Below are 6,000 nucleotides of genomic sequence, written 5' to 3' on the forward strand. Positions count from 1 at the left end.
CTACCAGCTCCCTAGGGGCCAGACTGCCTGGGTTCCAATTTCAGTTCTCCACTTAAAAACTGGGTGACCTTGGGCCAGTTTTAAAGATAAGATCCAGATTCTCTGGATCTCAGTTTTCTTATCTTAAAGTCGGATAATCATAGTACTTACCTAGAAAATTATTGAACTGATTTAATCAGTCAACTCGTAGAAGCCTACAGAAGAGTGTCTGGCCTAGAGTAACTTCTCAGGAAAAGTTGGTTATGCTCTGGGTTGGGTTTGAGGAATTCTAAGGGAGGAGGCGGAAGACAGTGTTTAATTTCTCTGGTGCTCATGTCTTCTGGGTCTCTGGTTGGGTTTGAAGCCTAGCGCATCTGGCTTTCTCCCTCATTTCAGCTGACAAGGCAAGAGAGACTTGGCCAAAAGGGGGCCCTTGGTGTAGACGGAGAATCCCATGCTGACACACAGGGTTCAGCTGCCTTAGATTCCTCCTGCCTACATGCCCTCCCCACCCTTCCCCTGACCCCAAGGGCCAAGACCAAACCAAGTCTCCATGGGGGATTTGGAGGGAAATGGGCTATTGCTTGGGGGATAATGAAGGGTCAGGGTTTGAGCACCTGGCTGCCAGAGGTAACTCCCCCAGCTGAGCGTTGGCTCCCAGGCTGGCTGTCCTGCTGAGAGTATTTTTTTTTTTTTTTTTTTATGATAGTCATAGTCACAGAGAGAGAGAGAGAGAGAGAGGCAGAGACACAGGCAGAGGGAGAAGCAGGCTCCATGCACCGGGAACCCGACATGGGATTCGATCCCGGGTCTCCAGGATCGCGCCCTGGGCCAAAGGCAGGCGCCAAACTGCTGCGCCACCCAGGGATCCCATGCTGAGAGTATTCTTGTGCTCAACTTCCCCCAGAAGTCACTCTCTCCAGTTGAAGACTGGAGCTCCCCACAGAAGCTCCAGGCTTTCAGGAAAATGGGAATGCTTTTCTTGCACTGTTTCTGTGTATTCTTGCTAAATCAGGCACAGCTGGGAGGTGTAGGGGTCTGTTTCCTGTCATCCTTCCCTTTATGTCTCTCACACATAAACCTGGGAGTGTCCTTATATTTTGGTGACAGTTTTGTTTATTGCTATATTTTATTGTTATTATAATTCTTATTGTCATTAACCAAGGTAGGACTTCCCAGGGTCGACTTAGTGCTCCCAGGAGAAGCAAAGTGAGGGACTCCTGGGTGCATGCAGGATAGCGAGACAGGAGAGCAGGGATCTTTGAGAGCCAGACTGAAAAGCACTTCCTTCTTCTGAGGACTAGACCAGGTGAACCTTTAGTAGCCAAGGTGGCTGTAGAATGAAGTGAGTGTCAGCACTGGGAGAGGGGGCCCAGAGGGTGAAATTGCAAAGAGAAGACAAGGGTGGGGGTGCCTGGAAAGGACTGAGGATCCTTCTTGACTTCCCAGTGAGGCCAACCTCACACGTGTGCTTGGAGAGTTTTGAATTCACACAGTCAGGGAGGTTGATTACTGAGAAACCTTCCTTCCTTCACCTACCCATTCGTTTATTCACTCATTTGTCCATGCAGCCTGCTTTTTGAGCTTTGCTCCAAGCCAGGGATGTTGCCTGCCATGTGTAAGCTAGGCAGGCACCCAGGGAAAGGGGTTCAGGCCCCCCCCACCCCCGAGGGGCAGGCCCAGCAACACCTTCACTTCTGTCAAAGTCAGAACCAGCCACTTCTCAACCTTTCTGGGATTCCAATGACTTTGTAGTTTGCTTTTGTTTGTTTGTTTGTTTTTGCTAACCCCTGTTTGTCTATAGTTCCTGGTGGTTAGAAAAACAAACAGGGCAAGACTTACACACCAGAAAGGGTGAGAAAGGGGATGTGTGCTGGTTTCAGAGCCCAGGAGCAGAAGAGACGGGGAGAAGTGCCAGGAGAACGGAGTCCAGGGAGGGAGAGCCCAAAGTCAGAGCCCTCTTCCCTGTCCCACCTCTTCCCCATGAGCCTCAACCTCTCCCTGGTGTCCCCCTCCCAACCTCCTAATGTATGCCCTACTCCTTTCTCCCTGCCCCTTTATTTTTTAATTTATTTTTTAAAAAGATATCATTTATTTATTCATGAGAGACACAGAGAGAGGCAGAGACATAGGCAGAGGAAGAAGCATACTCCCTGCAAGGAGCCTGATGCAGGACCCAATTCCAGGACCCTGGGATCATGCCCTGAGCTGAAGGCAGATGTTCAACTGCCACCTAGGTGACCAGCCACCCAGGTGCCCCTCTCCCTGCCCCTTTAAACGTCCCCTAGCATCACACAGTTCCTCATGCCTCTTCACTCTCCCCTTTGGGAGTTTGGCCTTGAGCCTTGGGTGCTGGAGAACTTGGGCTGAGCCTGAGCAACCCCCTCTCTGATGAGCATTTGTCCTGGGATGAGCCCTGGCCTCCAGGGGTCAAAGGTGGCAGCTTTATTTACTCTCAACCATGCTCTCACTGCTCTGGTGCTTTCATCATTTTGTTATAATGGAAACAGCCCTATGGCTACAGGCGCCCTGGGAGACCCGCCCGGCCACCTCCGTTCTGCCCCCAGCCTCCAGACACACAGACACTTGTAGCCCTCCAATAAGGGCTCGGATTTCTCAACAAAGTACAGCTTTGCTCTCACAACAGTTTTCAGCTGTTGATGTGATCACATTCCTCTGTCTGTTTAGAGCCTGAGCCAGAGAGGCTGGGGGTTCGCCAGCGTGTGAACATGGGCATGTGTGTGAGAAATGGGTGCCGTGTGCGAGTCTGAGAGTGTGTGGTGTGAGTGGGTATTTGTGTGTGAGAACCTGCGCAGGTGTGGGTAAGCATGAGTTTCCAGGTGTATTTATAGACACATGTATGTGTGTATTGGTAGTCATATGTGTGAGGGTAATGAGAATGTGTCTGTGTGCCTGACAGCCTGGGTGTGTTTGTACTTGTGTGTGTGCATACTTGTACCAGAACCTTACACACAAGCCTGCCCATGGGCAAGCTCTTATAAGTGTGTGTGCACCTCCATGAACAAATATCACTTAAGAATGTGTCTGCACATCATGGATAGATCTGAGAACGATATGTTGAGCAATAGAAGACAAAGAAATTAACACACTCTGTTAACATTATATAAAGTAAAAACAGGAAAAAAGTAATCTGTGGTGTAAGAAGTCAGAATTGAATATTGTGCCTGGAAAGGGGGCCTGAAAGGGATCCTGGGTACTAATAAAATTCTACCTTTTGATTGGAATGTGCTGTTTCCATGTTGTGTCTATTTTGTGGAAATTGATTGACCTCTATACTCATCTATAATGAGAAACCATAAGGTGCATATATAATTTTTACCATCTGAATATATGTCATAATTCAATAAAACACTGGTTCAAAAAAGTAGGACTTGAAGACTACACATTCCCCCATATCCCTCCGCATGTCCAGTTGCTCACCTTCTCCGACTGGCCCTTCTGCCTCCTTTCTCTTTCCTCACCCGCCCCACCCCCTCCCCGAAGCAGAGGGTGCCTGTGTGTGAGAGGCGGATGCTCTGGGTTGCCAAGGTGCCTGCCCAAATCCTGCTCACCTCTAAGCTTCTCCCCACAGCCTTCCTCCTCATCTCCACCCCACCTTTTTTGGTCTCTCCTGGGAACTCTCATCCCCTTGGAAGGCAGCATCCCGAGGGCAGAGCTCCGCGAGGGAAAGATTTGCCCCCCTCCAGGAACCACCAAGCTGACATTCTGGAGCAGGTCAGACTCCCAGTGTGCACACCAGTGTGGCGGTACTGGGAAGGCCAGCCACTCTATACCAAAGGACAACCACACGTGGGAGGCAGTGGGTGGCTGGCTACAGGGCATTAGTTAAGGGTGGCTTTTTACAAAAGAAAAACCTTGAGGATCTCTCTTTGAAGACCCCCAGAGGTGAGCCTTGGCTGCACTACATAAGCTCCTAGGATCTGGTTTCTTAATCTGTAAAGTGTGAGAAAATGCTCTGGTTTCCGGCACTGACCTTGTGATTGTTTGTGCCTGTGTCTCTTTATACATAGGGCTGTGTGCACATGCCCTCAGGTGATGCTCATGACTGTGGGTACGCTTGTGCCCATGTGACCAGATGAGGTCCTGTATGATTTTATAGGTAGTGTGCTCATGCTCCATGCAGGAGGCAGGGTAAGTATATCCCATTCCTTCAGAACCTCTGATTTCTGCAGGTTTCCAGGACACAGGGCCTATACTTGGAGGGTGCTGTGGCTCCAAGGAAGAGGGTCAGCCTGCCTCAACTCTCATCTTCCTCCAGGTTGGGTTTATTTGTTCCCCTCCCAGGCTGACACCTGGCATGGCACCCTGAGGAACCTGGCTCTGTCAGCCCCATCCCTGGCCCAGATCCCTTCCTCAAGTCAGGGCTCCTCCCACACTCTCCCAAACCTGCTCAACCCGCCTGGCAGCCCAGCATCTCTCAAGAGGTTCCTCTGGTGCCCCTCTTTGGGGGAACAGCCATCCCGCCAACATCAGGAGAGGCAGCAAGTGTGGGAGTGGGGTAGGTGCGAAGGCAGGCTGATCCCTTCAAAGGGGTTGGGGAAATTAGGCTTGCTGCTGCCAGAAACTGCCTTGATGCTTCTCTCTGAACTTAGCTTGCAGGGGTCCTCCTCCATTGTCCCTGGTCCCCTTTTCTTGCCAGTCTGAACTCTCTTCACTCCCACTCCTAAAGGCTCAGTCCTCCCTCTTGGCTCAGCTGACACTATCTGATCGACTCAAGGTGGCAATTGGGGCATTCTCCTGGAATGTCCTAGATTGTCTTGGAATGTCCTAGAAGCATAGAAGGGATGAGAGCTAGATGTGAGTCACCCCTCTCCTCCCCAGGGCTCCCTTTGAGGGTGGTCCCTGGCTCTGGATCTCAGTCTCGGCAAGCACAATAGATCTCTGCAGTAGGGTGTACAAACAGGCAAGAAGGATAGACCTATCCAGCCATCTCCCTCTACCTGATGAAAGACAAGCTGGGGGCAGCCCCGGTGGCTCAGTGGTTTAGCGTTGCCTTTAGCCCGGGGTGTGATCCTGGAGACCCAGGATCAAGTCCTACATCAGGCTCCCTGCATGGAGCCTGCTTCTCTCTCTGCCTCTCTCTGTGTCTCTCATAAATAAATAAATAAAATCTTAAAAAAAAAAAAGACAAGCTGGGACAGTACCCCTTCTTTTAAGAGGATGAGAGACACTCACAGGTGTACACAGATGCACAAAATTAAAAAAAAACATTTGTTGAATACTTATTATGTGCCACGGACTGTTCAAAGAGTTTTGTAGAACTAGGCTCATTTTACCCTTCGTAGCAATCCTATAGGGTAGGTACATTCATTATCCCCATTTTAAAGATGGGAAGACCGAGGCACAGAGAGGTCAAGTAACTTGTCAAGATCATATCTTCAGTAAAGAGTGGATTTCAGGATGCAAACTCAGGCAACAGGACTACTAAGCCTGTGCTGTTAACCACCACCTTATAACTTGTGCATAATTACCCTTAAGGATATATACACCCACTCGTACTTAGAGCAGGCCGGCTCACATGCGTAATTGTACATAGAAACATATCATTACCCAGATGCTAATCATACCTAACATTTATATAGTAATTTATTTACAAATCACTTTTACACCTAGATCCAGTGCCCACTGAAGGAGGGATTGTTGCTCCATTAACAGCAATTATGGCTGCCTTTTTTTTTTTTAAGGCTGACATTTACTGGCTCAGTTGAGACTCAGGTATTTGGCTAGAAGTGGCTTCTTTCTTTCTTTCTTTCTTTTTTCTTTCTTTTTTCTTTCTTTCTTTCTTTCTTTCTTTCTTTCTTTCTTTCTTTTTTCTTTCTTTCTTTTCTTTCTTCCTTATTTATTTGAGACAGAGGAAGAGAGCATGAGCAGAGGGGCACAGGGAGAAGGTGAGAGAACCTGAAGCAGACTCCATGCTGAGCACAGAGCCAGATGCAGGGCTTGATCTCATGACCCTGAGATCATGATCTGAGCCACAATCAAGAGTCGGACACATGGGAC

Source organism: Canis aureus, chromosome 29 (genome assembly GCF_053574225.1).
Source record: "Canis aureus isolate CA01 chromosome 29, VMU_Caureus_v.1.0, whole genome shotgun sequence".
NCBI classification, from domain to species: domain Eukaryota; kingdom Metazoa; phylum Chordata; class Mammalia; order Carnivora; family Canidae; genus Canis; species Canis aureus.